At 39.7% G+C, this 19,222-nt stretch overlaps 1 protein-coding gene across 2 annotated transcripts in view; it reads left to right on the forward strand.

Moving 5' to 3' along the window:
• Window positions 1-19,222, forward strand: part of SLC9A7 (solute carrier family 9 member A7) — a 174,962-nt gene that overhangs the window by 5,377 nt on the left and 150,363 nt on the right. The gene's annotated exons all lie outside the window — the stretch shown is intronic.

Below are 19,222 nucleotides of genomic sequence, written 5' to 3' on the forward strand. Positions count from 1 at the left end.
GAAGGAACTGGTTAAACTACAGCACATTCTCACTAAGGAACACTGTGCAGTTGGGAAAAAGGTGTTTTGAGATGTCCTTTTAAGGCAGCTCACTTAGTGTTGTGGAAAAAAACAAGGCAAAAAGCAGCATGTATAGCATTTCATTTATTTTTTTAAAGTCCTGTGATATAAATACATAAACATGATATATATACATTTACATATGACATGTATGCATCTCTGGAAAGAGGCACAAACTTTGATAGTGGGATCAGTTGTTGGGAGGGAGGAAAGGGAGATGTTACTTTTCCTTGTATACTCTTCTGAATGGCCTGAGCTTTCTATAACACTGACCATTACTTCTACAATTGAAACATTTAAAAAATAAAGCAAACAACCTTTTTATAGCAAAAAATGCATTAGAAACAGATCAGTTATGTGGTTAGGTAGCATTTGTTACTTAAAAGTTATAAATGGAAGTAAAATGTATCTTAAAGTTAGAAAAATGACATTTCCTGAAAACATTTCTTAGAGCCTTTTTGGAGTGATGTAATTAGAAATCACCATTTCACAACCCCCAAAGACAATTAACTTTGACAAGGATTTTCAATGAATTCCAGAGCCATAGGTGAGAGGTTGTGGGGGAACATGGTACTTGCATGGTGTTGAATATTATACCACAGATTACTTATCTATCACAAAGGAAAGAAGGTGCCTTTACAGTAGAGAGGTCTGGCAGTCAGCGTCTTATAACCAGGTCATCAAATTTATCCTTGGTCCTCATGGAACTGTCCAGTATTATATGCCTCCTGTTGTGTTACAAGAGGAAGCAGACAGCTTTACCTGTGTGGTATTCATCCTTCAAATGCTTCATCTGAATCTAATGGAGGTTTTAGGGGCATCTTCCAGTTGATAGGAAATATAGGGCATAGGGAAATAAGTTATAAAATACTGTGTGAAAACAGACATATCCAAAATATGGGACAATCTGTAAGACAGTTGTCCTGGTTCCTTCCAAAAGTCTGTCTATGTCAGGGGAAGCAGAAAGGCAGGATAAGTGACTGAATTGTGTTCTCCCAAAAATTCATATGTTGAAGTCCCATTCCCCAGTGTGATGGTCTTTGGAGGTGGGGTCTTTGGGAGTAAATTAGATTTAGAAGGGGTCATGAAGGTGGAGTTTCCATGATGGGATCAGTGCCCTTATAAGAAGAGGAGACCAGATTCTCTCACTCTTCTACCATGTGAGGATAAACCATCTGTTACTCTCATTAAACTCTCTGTGACACTGTGAAACTCTAACAGTAGGTTTCATGAAATGGTTAGGCTCATGTGACTTGAGAATCTGTAACTTCCTGTTCATTTCAGTGTTTTGGTTTGATTTTCAGGTTCACATGTCTTTTGAAAAACTGCCTCTGTTCCACTTAGAAGGGCATATATATATGTTAGGAGACTTTTCTCTTTTGGTTAAAGCTTGCTCCCTCTCTTTTAATCAATGTAGCCATCTGTATTAGGGTAATGCTAGCTGTTATAATTGGAGAAGGAAATGGCAACCCACTTCAGTATTCTTGCCTGGAGAATCCCAGGGACGGGGGAGCCTGGTGGGCTGCCGTCTCTGGGGTCGCACAGAGTTGGACACAACTGAAGTGACTTAGCAGCAGCAGCAGCAGCAGCAGCTGTTATAATAGACCAACCCCAAATTTCCATGGCCTAACCTGAGAAACCTTCATTTTTTTCTCATGTAATGGGCCAGTGCAGGCATCTGGCAGGTGGCTCTCCATGTAGTGGTGATTCAGGGTCCAGGCGCCTTCCATTTTGTGACTTATCTGTCCCTTGGGCCATTGGAATTCTCCCCCTCCAGCCCATGAAGGAAGGACAGAGAAGAAGATCACAAGGGGAAGACTTACATACTAAACCTGGAAGTGGCACACATTGCTTTGCTGTTTCTGTTGGACAGAATTTAGTCACAAGGCCACATTGAACTGGAAGGGCGGCAGGAAGATGTAGTCTAGTTGGAGTAAGAGGAACAGGTTTGGAAAGCAGAGCTAGCCAATCTCTGCTGAAGTATTTAATTAATACTTTGTCATACATAATCCAGAAAAGAAACATAGTAAGAATTTGCATGCATTTTTGTTGTTGGTTGTTGATAAAGTAAATTTTCAAGAGATCCAGTTTGAACAGGGCATTCATCTCGAGTTTTATGAAGCTGTTTCAATGAACCTATCAGTATCGCCTGGAGAGCTTGTTAAAAATGGCAGGTCTGGCCCCAGACTGATTGAGAATGTCTCAGTGAGGCCCAGAAATCTGTGATTAAATGCATTGCCAGGGATTTTAAATACTGAAATTTGAAACTCACTGCTACAGAATATTTGTTTTGATCCTTTAAATACATTCACTATACTGCTTGTAATTAAATAAATGTGGTAAAAAATAGCACCTGTTTATTGAGTACCTGCTATCATGGTCAAGCACCATATTATTTTGCATAGTTTAAGCCATATAACCTTAACAGAAAATGTAATGACTGTATTATTGGTTCCATTTTGCCAGATGAATAAATTGAAAGTTAGGTTTAGTACCTCATTTGTTTAGGGTCACACATTTGAGATTGGTAAATGGGGATCTATTGAAGGATGGGATCAGTAGGTTGAGGATATATTTGGCTAGGATAGAGGGAAACCTGGATTCTGCCCTGATCATCTGCTTCCAGGAGGTCTTTGAGGGAAATTCATGCCCAGAGTATAAAACAAAGCAAAGTGACCCTTTATTATTAGCTGGGGCTTTGGCTTCAAATTCCAGTGTACAGCTGCAAGGGGTGAGGTTGGCCAGTTTGGAAGAATCCCTTTTCCTATGCTAGATTGACCTTGGGCCCTTGAATCCAAGTGAAGCCAAGATACCTGCTCATTTGTATTCCAAAGACCACATTCCAGGTGTTACTCCATTGCTATGCGTTATGGACTGAATGTCTGTGCCCCTCAAAAATCCTATGTTGAAATCCTAACTCCCAGGGTGATGATGGTAATGGGATGTTTGGCCTTTAGGAAGTAATTAGGTTGAAGGTGGAGCCCCTCATGAATGGGATTGGTGCCCTTAAAAAGAGGCCCCAGAGAACTGTCCATCCTGTGAGGGTACAACAGGAAGTTGGCAGCGTGCAACCTGGAAGAGGACTCTCACCAGGACTGGAACATGCCGGTACCCTGGTTTTGGACTTCCAGCCTCCAGGACTGGGAGAGAGAAATTTCTCTGGTTTATAGGTTGCACAGCCTGTGGTACTTTGTTACGGCGGCCTGAACTAAGACAGTATGACAGAAGGCTTCCGGTGTTATGGGGGAAAATAGTCAAACAATGATCAGAGTGGCTGCTCTAGGCCTTCTCAGGTGGGAGCAGTTGCCTAAAAGTATTCTCATTTCTACACATCACTATCACAGAGGTGGGGAGGCAAATTGAGCTGGGTCTGTCACACTCTTGGGTCTCTCTGCTCTTACTGTGCTAGTTGTCACAGGCATATCAGTCTCCTGGACAGTTTCCAAAATACGTTAGAAAGAAACCCAGTGCCGGAGTGTCTTTTGTTTGGTGCTGTCTTTGTCCTTAGAACAGTTGTAACACATAGTAGGTGCTATGGCAACATTTATTTAATGGATTCTACCTTGTCTAACAAAAAGATGTTGTAATACCGCTTAGCACTAAAGATCCTTCAAGTTCTTGTGCCTCAGATTTACGCTGAGAAGGAATCTTTTGTGAAAACATCTGCTTGAATCACAGAGAACTGTTTAAGGAAGGAGAATGAAGGGATAGGTGAATAGATGTTTGCAGAAAATTGTATATGTAGCTGATAAGCCACATGGTGGTTTTTTTCTTTTTTCTTGTGGTAAAATATGTATAACATGAAGTTTGTCATTTTAATTATTTTGTCTGTATAATTCACCAACATTTGTAACATTTATAAAATTGTGTGGCTATCATCACTATTTCCAAAATGTTTTCATCTCCCCAAACAGAAACCTTACACTCATTAAGCAATAATGCCCCATTCCTCCCTCCTCCTAACCTTTGATAACCTTTAATTTACTTTCTGTCTCAATGAATTTGCCTATTCTAGAGACTTCATATAAGTGTATTCATACAATATTTGATCTGATTTTTTTCACTTAGAATAATAATTTCAAGGTTCATCCATGTTGTAGTAGGTATATGAAGTTCATTCCTTTCTGTGGCTGATTAGTATCCCATTGTAAATATACACTATATTTTGTTTATTCATTCATCAGTTCAGGGACACTTGGGTTGTTTCTACCTTTTGGCAGCTGGTGGTATAATGCTGCTATGAACATTTGTATACAAGTGTCTGTTTGAGTTCCTATTTTCAATTATTTTGAGTATATACACCTATAAGTAGAGTTGCTTGGTCATAAGGTAATTACATGGGTAATTACTTTTTGAGGAACTACCAAACTGTTTTCCAAAGTGGCTGCAATATTTTACACTTCTTCTACAGTGCACAAGGGTTCCAGTATCACTGCATCCTCTCCAATATATATATATTTTTAGTAGTCACCCTAGGGACTTCCTTAATGGTGCAGTGGCTGAGACTCTGCACTCTCAATGCAAGGGGCCTGGGTTTGATCCCTGCTCAGGAAGCTAGATCTTACATGCCACAACTAAGACATGGTGCAGCCAAATAAATAAATATTAAAAAAAAAAAAGACAGTCACCTTAGTCATTGTGAACTGTTACTTTATTATGGGTTTGATTTACACTTCCCTAAGGAAAGACATAACCATCTGAATGCAGAGTTCCAAAGAATAGCAAGGAGAGATAAGAAAGCCTTTCTCAGCAATCAGTGCAAAGAAATAGAGGAAAACAACAGAATGGGAAAGACTAGAGATCTCTTTAAGAAAATTAGAGATACCAAGGGAACATTTCATGCAAAGATGGGCTTGATAAAGGACAGAAATGGTATGGACCTAACAGAAGCAGAAGATATTAAGAGGTGACAAGAATACACAGAAGAACTGTACAAAAAAGATCTGCACAACCCAGATAATCACAATGGTGTGATCACTCACTTAGAGCCAGACATCCTGGAATGTGAAGTCACGTGGGCCTTAGAAAGCATCACAAAGCTAGTGGAGGTGATGTAATTCCAGTTGAGCTATTTCAAATCCTGGAAGATGATGCTGTGAAAGTGCTGCACTCAATATGTCAGCAAATTTGGAAAACTCAGCAGTGGCCACAGGACTGAAAAAGGTCAGTTTTCATTCCAATCCCCAAGAAAGGCAATGCCAAAGAATGCTCAAACTACTGCACAATTGCACTTATCTCACACACTAGTAACTGCTAAGTCACTTCAGTCGTGTCCGACTCTGCGACCCCAGAGACGGCAGCCCACCAGGCTCCCCCGTCCCTGGGATACACCAGGCAAGAACACTGGAGTGGGTTGCCATTTCCTTCTCCAGTGCATGAAAGTGAAAGGTGAAAGTGAAGTCGCTCAGTCGTGTCCGACTCTTAGCAGCCCCATGGACTGCAGCCTATCAGGCTCCTCCGTCCATAGGATTTCCCAGGCAAGAGTACTGGAGTGGGGTGCCATTGCCTTCTCCTACACACTAGTAAAGTAATGCTCAAAATTCTCCAAGCCAGGCTTCAGCAACATGTGAACCATGAACTTCCTGATGTTCAAGCTGGTTTTTGAAAAGGCAGAGGAACCAGAGATCAAATTGCCAACATCCGCTGGATCATCAAAAAAGCAAGAGAGTTCCCGAAAAACATCTATTTCTGCTTTTTGACTATGTCAAGGCCTTTGACTGTGTGGATCACAATAAACTGTGGAAAATTCTGAAAGAGATGGGAATACCAGACCATCTGACCTGGCTCTTGAGAAACCTGTATGCAGGTCAGGAAGCAACAGTTAGAACTGGACATGGAACAACAGACTAGTTCCAAATAGGAAATGGAGTACGTCAAGGCTGTATATTGTCACCCTGCTTATTTAACTTCTATGCAGAGTACATCATGAGAAATGCTGGGCTGGAAGAAGTACCAGCTGGAATCAAGATTGCTGGGAGAAATATCAATAACCTCAGATATGCAGATGACACCACCCTTATGGCAGAAAGTGAAGAGGAATGAAAAAGCCTCTTGATGAAAGTGAAAGAGGAGAGTGAAAAAGTTGGCTTAAAGCTCAACATTCAGAAAACGAAGATTATGGCAACTGGTCCCATCACTTCATGGGAAATAGATGGGGAAACAGTGGAAACAGTGTCAGACTTTATTTTTTGGGGCTCCAAAATCACTGCAGATGGTGATTGCAGCCATGAAATTAAAAGACGTTTACTCCTTGGAAGGAAAGTTATGACCAACCTAGACAGCATATTGAAAAGCAGAGACATTACTTTGCCAACAAAGGTCCATCTAGTCAAGGCTATGGTTTTTCCAGTGGGTATGTATGGACATGAGAGTTGGACTGTGAAGAAAGCAGAGCACCGAAGAATTTTGCTTTTGAACTGTGATGTTGGCAAAGACTCTTGAGAGTCCCTTGGACTCCAAGAAGATCCAGCAAGTCCATCCTAAAGGAGATCAGTCCTGGCTGTTCACTGGAAGGACTGATGGTGAAGCTGAAACTCCAATACTTTGGCTACCTCATGCGAAGAGTTGACTCATTGAAAAATACCCTGATGCTGGGAAGGATTGGGGGCAGGAGGAGAAGGGGATGACCGAGGATGAGATGGCTGGATGGCATCACTGATTAGATGGACATGAGTTTGGATAAACTCTGAGTTTGGTGATGGACAGGGAGGCCTGGCGTGCTGTGATTCATGGGGTCACAAAGATTTGAACATGTCTGAGCGACTGAACTGAACTGAAAGATGTTGAGCATTTCACATGGTCATTGGCTGTTTGTATATCTGTTTGGAGAAGTGTTAATTCACACCTCTGCCTGTTTTACAAATTGGGTTATTTTTTGTTGTTGGGTTGTAGGAGTTCTTTGTATATTCTGGATATTATTCTCTTATCAGATGTGTGGTTTGCAAATTTTTTTTTTCTATCCATTGGGTTGCCTTTTCACTCTGTGATAGTGTCCTTTGATGTGCATGGTTTTAATTTTGATTAAGTTAAGTTTATGTATATTTTTTCTTTTGTTGCTTGTACTTTGGTATCATATCCAAGAAGAAATCTTTGCCAAATCTAATGCCATAAAGCTTTCCTCCTATATTTTCTTCCAAGAGTTTTATAGTTTTCGGTTCAGTTCAGTCACTCAGTCGTGTCGGACTCTTTGCGACCCCATGAATTGCAGCACGCCAGGCCTCCCTGTCCATCACCAACTCTCGGAGTTCACTCAGACTCACGTCCATCGAGTCAGTGATGCCATCCAGCCATCTCGTCCTCTGTCGTCCCCTTTTCTTCCTGCCCCAAATCCCTCCCAGTATCGGAGTCTTTTCCAATGAGTCAACTCTTCACATGAGGTGGCCAAAGTACTGGAGTTTCAGCTTTTGCATCATTCCTTCCAAAGAAATCCCAGGGCTGATCTCCTTCAGAATGGACTGGTTGGATCTCCTTGCAGTCCAAGGGACTCTCAAGCATCTTCTCCAACACCACAGTTCAAAAGCATCAATTCTTTGGCGCTCAGCTTTCTTCACAGTCCAACTCTCACATCCATACATGACCACTGGAAAAACCATAGCCTTGACTAGACAGACCTTTGTTGGCAAAGTAATGTCTCTGCTTTTCAATATGCTGTCTAGGTTGGTCATAACTTTCCTTCCAAGGAGTAAGCGTCTTTTAATTTCATGGCTGCAATCACCATCTGCAGTGATTTTGGAGCCCCCAAAAATAAAGTCTGCCACTGTTTCCCCATCTATTTCCCATGAAGTGATGGGACCAGTTGCCATAATCTTCGTTTTCTGAATGTTGAGCTTTAAGCCAACTTTTTCACTCTCCTCTTTCACTTTCATCAAGAGGCTTTTTCATTCCTCTTCACTTTCTGCCGTAAGGGTGGTGTTTATTTATTTGCCTGAGCTGCACAGCTGGAAGCATCTTAGTTCCCTACCCAGGGATCAAACCCAGCCCTGGCAGTGAAAGGTCTGACTCCTAACCACTGGACTTCTAAGGAATTCCCAGTTTTAGCTTTTAAGTTTAGACTGTTGATCTGTTTTGAGTTAATTTTTGTATATGAGTTTTAAAAATTTCCTTTTTGGATTGTTCATTACTAGCATATAGAAGTAGGACTGAAGTTTTTTTTTTTTTTTTTGGCGGGGGGTGGGGGTGGGTGTTGATTTTATACCCTGTAGCTTTGTTGAATTTGTTTTATCATCTCTAATAGTTTTTTTTTTTTTTTCTTGGTGGCTGTGTGTGTATTCTTTAGGGTTTTATATGCAAGGGGAAAAGATGTAATAGGTGGAGTATGAAAGAGTCTAGATGTGGGCTTCTAAAGGGGTGGGGTTTCATAGAATAAGCTTCTTCCAGCAAGTAAATGCAACAATGTATGCACAGTGTTTCTGCCTAGCAAAGCTTGTTCAAGACTCAGATATTCTTTTAAAATAATGACTGATTAGGTACTCTTACCAAAATTTCTGGTTCCCAGAAGAAAGCAAGTGTACTGTATGAATTACATTTGTAGAAGCTATCTAGCCATATTCAGTATTCCACGCACATGAAACAACCTTATCAATTAGTAGCATGGGGGATATTTTGCAAAAGGTCAAATTCTCAGGAACTATTGTATGGGTCAGTCATACAAGCAGGCCTCCTAGAGACAGCAACATCCAGCCTATTATATTAACTTATTCCTGAAGGGTGGTATCATCTGACTGTTAGCTTTTTGTGCTCCTGAGGCTTCTTCGATTTCATGACACTTTTATTTTTAAAAATCATCTCTTTTTTAGATTTATTAATTTTATTTTAAAAATTTTCACAAGTAATATTGACTTTTGATGTACAGTTTTATGAATTTTATAACATGTATAGATATGTGTAACCACCACCACCACAATTGAGGTGAATATGGATTCCTTCACCCTAAAAAACATGCTGCCACACTGCTCTGACAGTCACTGACCTGTTCATCACTATTGTTTTGTCTTTCAAGTATCAACATAAATGGAGTCCTGCAATATGTAACCTTTTGGGATTAATTTTTTCACTCATCGTAAGGCCCTTAAGATTTAGCCATGTCATTGCAAGTATCTATAATTAGTTCCTTTTTATTGCTGAGTTGGATTTCATTTTATGGATCTACCATAGTTTGTTTGCAAATTGAAGGACATTTAGATTGTTTCCAGTTTTTTTGTGTGTGATTATGAATAGAGCTACTGTGAACATTACTGGCTCTCCTGGTGTCTCATTGGTAAAGAATCCGCCTGTAATGCAGGAGATGCAGGTTCAATCCCTCCGTGGGAAGATTCTCTGGAGGAGGAAATGGCAACCCATGCCAGTATTCTTACCTGGGAAATCCCAGGGACAGAGGAGCCTGGCAGGCTACAGTTCATACAGTCCATACACCCCATGGGGTTGCAAAGAGTCAGACAAGACTGAGCTACTGAGCAAGCATGAACTATGAACACAGGTTTTTGTGTGAATGTAAGTTTCCATTTTTCTATGATAAATACCCAGGATTGGGATTGATGGGTCATAGGGTAAGCATGTGTTTAGCTTTATAAAAAAATTGCCAAACTGTTTTCTAGAGTAGTTGTACATTCCAACCAGCAATATATAAGTGTTCCAGTTGCTCTGCATTCTCTTCAGCACTTAGTATTGTTAGTATTTTTAATTTTACCCATTCTAATAGATGTGTAGTGGTATCTCACTGTGGTTTTAATTTGCATTTTCCTGATGCTTAACATCTTTTCTTGTACTTATTTGTCATTTTTCATGTATTCTTTTTGGTGAAGTGACTGTTCAAGTGTTTTGCTCATTTTCTAATTGTATTGTTTTCTTTGAATTTTGAGTTCTTTTTATATTCTGGAATTAAGATCTTTGTTAGATATGTAACATGAAAATGTTCTCTTCTAGTTTGTAGCTTTTTTTCATCTTACAGTGTCTTTTGTAGAGCAAATGTTTTCAATTTTGATGTAATCCAGTTTAAAACTTTTCCTTTTTTATTAATTATGCTTTTGGTGTCATGTCTAAACATTTTTTCTTTAACCCCAGGTCAGGAGGGTTTTATTTTCTTCTAAAAGCTTTAAGGTTTTGCATTTTGTACATTTAGATCTGTGATTTATTTGGAGTTATTTTTTGACTAAGGTAAGTTTAGGTTGAGATTCACTTTTTTGCATATGGATGTTTCATTGTTGAAAAGGTGATCTTTTCTTCATTGAATTACTTCTGCAAATTTTTCCAAACTCAGTTCCATATATATATATATATATATATAGCCATGTCACACAGCTTACAGGATCTTACTTCCTCAACCAGGGATTGAACCCTGGGCCCTGGACAGTGAAAGCACACAGTCTTAACCACTGATTGCCAGGGAATTCCCTCAAATGCCCACATTTGTGTGGATGTATTTCTGGACTTCCTCTTGTGTTCCACTGATCTCTATATCTAGCTTTTTGCCAATACCATACTATCTTCCTTGCTGCAGCTTTGTAGTACATCTTAGAATTGCGTAGTGTGAGTCCTCCATTTTTATTCTTTTACAGAATTGTTTTGGCTGTTTTATTTCAAATCTTCTGTATTAATGATTTTCTATGTAATTCTATCAATTATTCACCACAACTTTAGGGCACTTTTATCATGCCCCCCCCAAAACCCTGTAGTCATAATCCTTTCAAATTATTCTTTCTCCTCATAGGCATATGCTGATTTCTTCTGGATACCTGAGGGAGAGACCTCTGTGGAACGCTAGGATTCTCTCTCTGTTTGGGTCTCCTTTCTGGTACTCAGTCCTATGAACTTTAGCTGCCTTTGTATCCAGAATCCCAGCTTTGTCAGTTTCGGGAGTTAGCTAGACATGTCTCTGTTTCCTCTCCTTGTTTTGTGGCTTGGAAACTCTCTTAAGGCAATAAGCTGGAGCAGTCAAGGACTTACCTTATTACCCGCCCCCATCTCTCAGTCACCTCTTCTTCATTGCCTCCTTTCAGTGTCTTGAAAACCATTATCTCATGTATTTATGTTTGTTTTTGTTTCAGGCATGAAGCTAATTCCAGTCCCTCTTTCTCTGTCTTGTCTCGAAGTGGATGCCTTAATTCCATAAAGGAGTTTTGGTCTTTTTTTTTTTTGGTCATTGTAACCCCCATACACACTCTTTTTGTATCACTTATATTGAAATCTGGACTTCATGTTTGTATCTGTGTTTTTATACAGCTGTGCATTTTTTATTTGAGGATAATTGTTTTACCGTATTGTGTTGGTTTCTGCCATACCTCAACAGCTATGCATTTTTATATACACATGAACACACATTTAAAACAAGCCTACCATGGATGATTTTATTCTAGTCTAGGAATCTGTTGGCTATTGCACATTTTTACTAACGAGAGAACCAGGGAAAGAAACAATTGTATTCGTTAACAGAGTAGGCTATGAATGAGCTGGAGTGATTCTCTTTAGTGGTATGAATGAGAAAATTGTCTCTTTTCAATGGCGGTGTTGTACAGAGTGTTTATGATGGCACTGGAGAGAGACACAGACTAGACGGTAATACTGCAGTGTCACCTGAAAAAAAATGCATGACATGAAAGTTGTGAGTTTTATTTGGGGGAACTTCTGCTAAGAGGTGATGGAGAAGCCAGAATATGTATGAACTGGTGGGCAACTGTATTGGCTAATGGTTTGATCTTTGTAGAACTGAATGACAAGCAATATTTTTTCTTTACAATAGTGATTTTTATTCATTGTGGGGATATTTGGTAAAGGGTGGAGCTCTGATGTGGCAGATGAAGTCTCAATCCCAGTCCAGTCAGAAAAAAAGAGGCAAGTAGTTCAGTAGGAGACAGTTGTAAAACAGGTGTTGGAAAAGCTGAGAAGCCAACCAGGGTGCATTGAAGTGACCTAGAGATAAAGCAACAGCAGGAAGCCACTGTCACCCCTAGGGTGGACATAGGGAGAAGGTGGTATTACCAGAGTCCTGGAGTGAGGTTGCCTGAGATACCCTCTCCTCTTTCCTCTCACCGTCTTGTCTCTCACTGGTGCCACCCATTGGATGAATTTAACTGGAAGCCACTTGGAAGGGGGCCTGGAAATGTAGATTACAGGAGTTCCTCCTTGTTTCCTGTCCCCTGGAACATGTAGCAGAACAACAAAGGGTAGAAGATGGATCTGAGGTCACATAAGCCCAGGACTGGTGTGAAGATCTTTCCTCAAATTGAATGTCCATTCTGAAATACAATATTTCTAATACCTAGATATGGTCCAGAAGGGAGGAGGAAAGCTGCATGGTCAAGGGTCCAAGGAGCCAATATTCCTGTCAGCAGTCTGGGGAAAGGAAGCTAGGTGTTGAGGTAAAAGCTGCATTTGCTATGATAATATATGCCTAAAGAATGAGATGAGATAATTATGATAAATAGTTGTTCACAGTTGAAATGTTAAGTATCTGCATGAACAGATCCCACATTAGCTATTTTGTAAGCTTATCTACTGATGCTGTTTGATTGAGTTATTATACATTATTTAAGGAGAGGAAGTGATGGTAGATATGAGAAGAGAAGGAAGGACCCTTATGGTTTTTATTTATTTTTTATTTGGCTTTGCTGTGTTGCTTGTGGGATCTTAGTTCCCCAACCAGGGATTGAATCCAGGCCATGACAGTGAAACTGCTAAGTCCTAACCACTGGACCAACAGGGAATTCCTGGAAGGACCTTTTTTGTAGTGTAATTACCATTATAATTTAATATACATGTTATTCATCTTTGTAAGCAAAATGGTAGATATTTCTGTAACAATGTCTTTTTGTTTTTGAATCACAGGGCTACATTAACAGTGATACCCTAGCATCTCTAAGCCCTTTATTGATGAGTTCAGCCAGGGAAACTGTGCCTGTGGAGGGTACTAATCTCTGAGTTCATGTTTTAGAGTGATATCTCTTTAATTTCTACAATTCAGTTAACTAGGAACACTCCTGGTTACAGTTGGGTTTCTGTAAAAGAGTCATCTCCAGGGGAGTGAGTCAGTTAAGCACCTGCTGTATTTTCAGTCTCCACCACTGGTATGGAGGGCCTGGTTAGGCCCCGCAAATGACACAAGGTCAATGATACAGGTTTGAGTTTAGTCTACCTCAAAAGGCCAAGTGGACGTCAAACATTTTGTGTGTTACAGGAACATATAAGTTGGTGAAAACAAGTTGTGTGTGTTTTTTTTTTTTTTTGCCTTACCACACGGCTTGTAGGAATCTTAGTTGCCTGACCAGGGATTGAACCCACACCCTTGGCAGTAAAAGAACAGAGTCCTAACCACTGGACTGACAGGGAATTTCCAACAATTGAAATTATTGTAACCCAGGCAGGTATATCAGTTATTTCAAACTGATCAGAATCCTTAATTAGATATCCACGCTTTAGGAATGTTCAATCTTTCGATTATTTGTTGGATTAGCAAAATATCCAGTGAATTGTTAGTACATTGTAATTTGCTTGACACAGTCTTTCAGTGTTTCAAATATCTAGACTTTGTGGGAAAAGACTGCATGTAAAGTATAAGTACACTTGAAAAGCTAATGAACAGCCTTCTGGTTTCAGTTCAGAGATGTGCACTGTAGAGTTCCCATCCTTAAAACAAGAAAAAAGCTAGACAAATTGCAAATTCATGATTTTTCTTGAACCCAACAGAACACTGAGGTTTCTGGGCATACTACTAACCCCAAATCAGAGGACACAGGTGCCACTGTAGGGGTAAATAGCATGGGAGCATTAGCTTACCTGAGATAGATACTGCTGAATGTCATATAAGCCAGTAAGATCAAATTGTTAATGAATTGCCAAAGGTTGGGGGCCATAGGTTTAGAAGGTTCTCACCCTCTTACAGACTTTTCCTTCAGGGTCCCCATCAGGTCCTCCCAGGGAAGATCAGGGAGATTCCTGAGAAAGTGTCTCCTGCATGCTGGCTAGGATAGTGGAACAACAGCCACTGCCCAAATCTGCTCAGACATATCTCCTCATCTCCCAAAGGAACAAAAGTTTTCATTTATGGGAAGAAAGGGAACAAAAACAGGTAGAAACCCACTGCACCTGGGAAAGGAGAGCAGGAAAAACAATGAAGCTATATTCAAGCTCTGGGAGTAGGTGATGGACAGGGAAGCCTGGTGTGCTGCAGTCAATGGGGTCACAAAGAGTCGGCCCTGACTGAGTGACTGAACTGAACTGAACTCTTAGGGGAGGGAAGGAATATCATCATTCTGAGCCCAGAATTTTGCTTTGGACGAGGATCACATGCTTATGAAGGCTACAGCCTCAAGACCCAGGGGCACAGTACCTATCTAATATTGAGAACTGATCCAAACAGAAGAGACTGCCCCCGTTTCCCACCTCCCTGCTTCCAAGCCAACAAGCATCAAGTAAAGATAGCAATAGAATTGATAAAATGGAATCATAAAAAATACTCAGTAAAGCCTAGAGAAAGCAGAGAGGAAAAGACAAATGAAGAACAAATGAAACAAATAAAAAACAGCTAACAAGACAGTAGATTTTAATCCTGCCAGATCAGTAGTCAGTAATTACTGATCACAATTAATCAGTAATTTAAATGTGAAAATGTGAATGGTCTAAAAGACAGAACTTGTCAGATTGTATTTTTTAAAAGATTAAACTGTATGCTGTTTACAAGGAATCCACTTTAAATATAAAGATACAGATTCAGAATAAAAGGAATGATAAAGATACACCATGCAAGTGTTAAACAAAAGAAAGCTGAAGTAGCTTGTTAATTTCAAATAAAGTAGACTTCATAACAAGGAGGGATTTGAAAAATCATTTAACCTTTATCATATAATGTAACATAATTACAAGAGTGCTATCCTATCACCTTTGCCATATTCCTTTGGTTAGAAGCAAGTTAGAAACCCTACCCACCCAAAACATAGGTAGTCCTCACTTCGCATCAGTCTGATATGAACGAATTTCAGTGACCATGGTTAAATAGCACCAGTCCCCTAACAACATAGTTCAAATTTTGCTCAGTTGTGTCTAACTCTTTGACCCTTTGGAGTGTAGCCTGCCAGGCTCTGTCCATGGGATCTCCCAGGGAAGAATACTGGGGTGGGTTGCCATTTCCTTCTCTAGGAGATCTTCCTGACCCAGGGATCAAACCTGAGTCTCCTGCGTCTCCTGCATTGCAGGCAGACTCTTTACCCACTGAGCCATCAGGGGAGCCCATCGTATATTAACTGTGAGTAATTGCGTAAAATTCAATCTTTCCTGCTAACTGTTTGTACTACATAAATAACAGATGGACATCAAGATGAGTGACCAATCTTTCAGAGTCTGTCCGTGATGGTTACCACCCACCTATTATTCAGTTCATACACAGACAGCAAAGCTTGCAGTTGGGTTGCTTCCTTGTCTCTCAGTGACAAACCCATGTGCCATTTTGGAAAAATGGATAACTGAAAGAGGGAATTGGCCAGCAAAGATGAGAGTGCAGCAGACAAGTGAAAAGTGACAACACTGGAAGAGAAATTTGTATCAAACATAAAGGGAATAATAGAAGAAAGAGTTGGTAGCAGAAATGTCAACACTGCCACCATTTGAGAAACACTAGATATACAGCTCGATGAACTTAGTGAAGAATTTATTGATATAAATGAACAAAGTGGTTGTGATGAAAAGGATGATGACCCAGAGGAAGTGATGCCAGGAAAAAAAAAAAACAAAACAGCACTTCAGATTGAAGGAACTGTTGGAGAGGTTTCAAGACACAAAAAGTGCTAAGGATATAATGTGAAGCCGATCCTAACCTGGAAAGGAATGTGACAGTTCACCAAGGCATAGAAAAGATGCTTAGTCGGCATCCCTCTGTAATGTAAATTATACAGTGAGAAAAAGAAAGCAAGCACTGTTCAAACTACTTTTGATAAGTTTTTTTTTTAACAGAAAAAACTTTTAATTCTTAATATTTTGGGTGTTCTAAAGTATACTAAATAAATATTAGTTTTGTTCTCTTTTCATTTCTTTTACATTTATAGCCAAGAGTAAGAGTCTTAATGTTTTGATGACATTTTTTAAGGATCATTGAACAATTATGTTTTCCCCATTGATTATTAAGATTGCTTTCCTTGCTTTCAGTTTGCACAGTTGTTTTTGCAGTCCCTATTACCCTGGGGGACTGTTTATACTATTTAGTGATTAAAAAGAATGAAGTAGTGATTCATGCTAAACCATGAATGAACCTAAATATTATGCTAAATGGAAGAAGTCTTGCACAAAAGTTCACCTACTGTGTGATTCCATTTACATGAAATGTTTAGAAAAGGCAAATGCATAGAAACAGAAAATAGATTAGTGTTGCCTGGAGCTGGGGGTGGAAACAGGTATTAACTGTAAAATGGTACCAGGGTTCTTATGGGGTGTTGGTGGTGATGGTTGCATAGCTTGGTAAGTTTACTAAAAATGATTGAATCATACATTGGGTGAATTTTATGGAATGTAAATTATGTATAAACCAATAAAGTTATTTTTTCTTAAAAATGAAGGTAAAGTAATGACATTTCCAGATAAAGACTGAAAGAACTTGTTTCTAGCAGATATGCCTTATCAGAAATACTAAAGGAAGTCTTTTAGTATAAAGGGAAAATCTGTACAAGGAAATAAAGACCACTGGAAAATGTAAATATGAGTAACTATTAAAAACTGCATAAGTATATTTTTCTCTTCTCTAAACTTTTAAAAGAAAGTTGAATTAAGCATTAGTTATACTGCTGTATTGTTAGGTTTGTACTATATACAGAAGACTTATATTTTAAAATACTACTATGAAGGAAGTGGAGAAGGCAATGGCACCCCACTCCAGTGTTCTTGCCTAGAGAATCCCAGGGATGGGGAAGCCTGGTGGGCTGCCGTCTATGGGGTCGCACAGAGTTGGACATGACTGAAGTGACTTAGTAGCAGCAGCAGCAGCAGCATGAAGGAAGTATGTGGAAATAGAGCCAAAATCAAAGAAACTCTCAATATTTTACTGAACTGAAATCAGCATCACACTGAAGTAGATTGTGATCAAAATGATTGTTATAATTCCTGGAACAACTTCTATGAAAATAAAAAATAGCACAAAAATATAATTTAAAAAGGAATTATAATTCCACACAAATATATATATATGTATGTGTATATATATATACACATATATATATTTCCACACAAATATATATATATGTATGTATATATATATATATATATATAGAGAGAGAGAGAGAGAGCGAGAGAGAGCGAGAGTGAGAGCAAGTGAGCACACACGCAAGTGCACCAGGGAAAGCAAGCATGCATGTGCATGCACACAAGAAAACAGTGAGAAAATAACAAAGGACCAAAATGACATGTAACATAGAAAAATCAGTAGCAAAGATGGCAGTCATAAATCCAACCATTAAGTGTGACTGGACTAAATACTGCAATCAAAAGGCAGAAATTGTCACACTAGGAGAAAAACTGAGCTCCAACTCTATGCTGTCTAAAAGTGAAAGTGTTAGTCACTCAGTTGTGTCCAACTCTTTGCGACCCCATGGACTGTAGCCCGCTAGGCTCCTCTGTCTGTGGAATTCTCCAGTTAAGAATACTGGATTGGGTAGCCATTTCCTTCTCCAGGGGGATCTTCCTGACCCAGGGATTGAACCCAGGTCTCCCACACTACAGGCAGATTCTTTTCCATCTGAGCCACCAGGGCTGTCTAAAGGAGATGTAATTTAGGTAAGGTTTCTCAACCTTATACCACTGAAATTTTGGACTGAATAATTCTTGATTTTGGGGGCTATCCTGTGCACTGCAAGGGATTTAGTAGCATCCCTAGCCTTTATCCATTACATGTCAGTAGTAGACGTGCAGTTGTGATAAACATACATTTCTCTAGCTGTTGCCAGATGTCACTTAGGGGGCAAAATTGCTCCCTGTTGAGAACTACACTTTGGATTCACAGACAAACATGCACACGGAGGTTGAAAGTAAAAGGATAGAAAAGTACGTGCCACCTAACATGAACCATAAAAGCAATGGAGTAACTATGTTAATATCAGACAAGATAGACTTTAAGACAAGAAATATTATTACAGATAAAGAGGGACTCTTCATAAGGGCATCAGGAAGATACAAAAATTATGAATGTGTATTTACCTAAAAACATCTTAAAAACACATGAAGCAAAACCCGACAGACTTGAAAAGAGAAATATATAATTCAACGATAATGAGTCAGTTTAGTCGCTCAATCGTGTCCGACTCTTTGTGACCCCATGGACTGCAGTACGCCAGGCTTCCCTGTCCATCACTAACTCCTGGAGCCTACTCAAACTCATGTCCATCGTGTCGGTGATGCCATCCAACCGTCTCATCCTCTGTTGTCCCCTTCTCCTCCCACCTTCAATCTTTCCCAGCATCAGGGTCTTTTCCAGTGAGTCAGTTCTTCATATCGGGTGGCCAAAGTATTGGAGTTTCAGCTTCAGCGTCAGTTCTTCCAATGAATATTCGGGACTGATTTCCTTTAGGATGGACTAGTTGGACCTCCTTGCAGCCCAAGGGATTCTCAAGAGTCTTCTCCAACACCACAGTTCGAAAGCATCAATTCTTTGGCACTCAGCTTTCTTTATAGTCCAACTCTCACATCCATACATGACTATTGGAAAAACCATAGCTTTGACTAGATGGACCTTTGTTGGCAAAGTAATGCCTCTGCTTTTTAATATGCTATCTAGGTTGGTCATAACTTTTCTTCCAAGGAGCAAGCGTCTTTTAATTTCATGGCTGCAATCACCATCTGCAGTGATTTTAGAGCCCCCCAAAATAAAGTCTGTCACTGTTTCCACTGTTTCCCCATCTATTTCCCATGAAGTGATGGGACCAGATGCTATGATCTTAGTTTTCTGAATGTTGAGTTTTAAGCCAACTTTTCCATTCTCTTTCACTTTCATCAAGAGGCTGTTTAGTTCTTCCCTTTCTGCCATAAGGGCGGTGTCATCTGCATATCTGAAGTTATTGATATTTCTCCTGGCAATCTTGATTCCAGCTTGTACTTCATCCAGCCTGGTATTTCTCATCATGTCCTCTGCATATAAGTTAAATAAGTAGGGTGACAATATACAGGGTGACTTGAAAAGAGAGATATGCAATTCAAC

This window comes from Ovis canadensis, chromosome X (assembly GCF_042477335.2).
Source record: "Ovis canadensis isolate MfBH-ARS-UI-01 breed Bighorn chromosome X, ARS-UI_OviCan_v2, whole genome shotgun sequence".
Lineage (NCBI taxonomy): Eukaryota > Metazoa > Chordata > Mammalia > Artiodactyla > Bovidae > Ovis > Ovis canadensis.